The sequence below is a fragment of the Gadus morhua genome, chromosome 20, assembly GCF_902167405.1.
Source record: "Gadus morhua chromosome 20, gadMor3.0, whole genome shotgun sequence".
In the NCBI taxonomy this organism is placed as follows: domain Eukaryota; kingdom Metazoa; phylum Chordata; class Actinopteri; order Gadiformes; family Gadidae; genus Gadus; species Gadus morhua.
Genome location: NC_044067.1, coordinates 10939220 through 10940573, shown reverse-complemented (window position 1 = coordinate 10940573; position 1354 = coordinate 10939220).

The following is a 1354-nucleotide window of genomic DNA, read 5'->3' as shown; positions in this document are numbered from 1 at the left end:
AACAACCATGTGAGTAAAAATTCTCTGAAGTTTCCCCTCAAGTGGAAACAGATTGGGGGGAGTTGCTCAACCAAATAGGCTCGGCTGTTCGCGCAGGCCCAGCAGGTGCTGTGTTTTGCTGGGAGTGTATGTATTCTCTCTCTCTCTCTCTCTCTCTCTCTCTCTCTCTCTCTCTCTCTCTCCCTCTCTCTCTTTCTCTCTCTCTCTCTCTCTCTCTCTCCCTCCCTCTCTCTCTCGCTCTCTCTCTCCCTCTCTCTCCCTCCCTCTCTCTCTCGCTCTCTCCCTCCCTCTCTCTCACTCTCTCTCTCTCTCTCTCTCTCAAAAATGAAAAGAAAGAAGGGGTCCTTGACTTCCACTCAGGTGGAGTACAGGGTGCGGGGGTGGAGGCGGAGGCAGCGAGGCTTGCGGCATAATAAGTCAGAGTTGTTGAGTGAGGGGTCTGGAGGGACTCTGGTCAGTGTGTCCGTCCGTGGACTGCTCTCCACATTTATTTCGAACCAGAGTATCCGAACACAACCGCGGTGCGCGGGCCGCTCACTGCATTCAGCAGCTCCCCAGTGGAGAGGGGCCGTGGGGTTGCAGAGGAGGAGTAGGAGCGGGGGCTGGACGGTGAGTCGCTCTGTGATGGATGGGGTTGATGGATGGGGCGAGCTGAAAGGAGGCAACCAGGGATCACATTCTGTCCTGCGTTCCCTTCCACGGGGTAAATATGATGAATATTCATCCGCAGCCATGGCGGGGGACATGCCCCCGCTGTGCCCCCCTCCCCTCCCTCCCCCCAACCGGTCGCAGGGGTCCAGGGTATCGCCAGCCCCTTGTGGCCTCATAAGGTGCCATGAGAGCAATACAGACACACACACACACACACACACACACACACACACACACACACACACACACACACACACACACACACACACACACACACACACACACACACACACACACTTATGCATGCATATGCACACAAACACATGGATGCAGGGTATATGCATTTTTTGCATGTCAGCTTACAGATAACACCACATGTGTGTGCACAAGCTCTCTCGCACACACACAAACGCAAACACACACTCACACACACAAACACACACACAACTGCACACAAACACACACACATACACACATAAACAGGCACACAAAGAAACACTCTTGTTTAATGCAACTCAATTTAATGCTGATTCATAATAACGAATAAACACATCCTTCCACAGTTCTTAAATTGAAGGGCTGTGACGCCCTACCAGCAATCTATAAGCAATCTTGAAAATCTGCAGAGTCGCCCCTCATATTTAGTGGATAATGTAATGCAAACGATAATTATTATTATTACACAATACACATAATATACTGA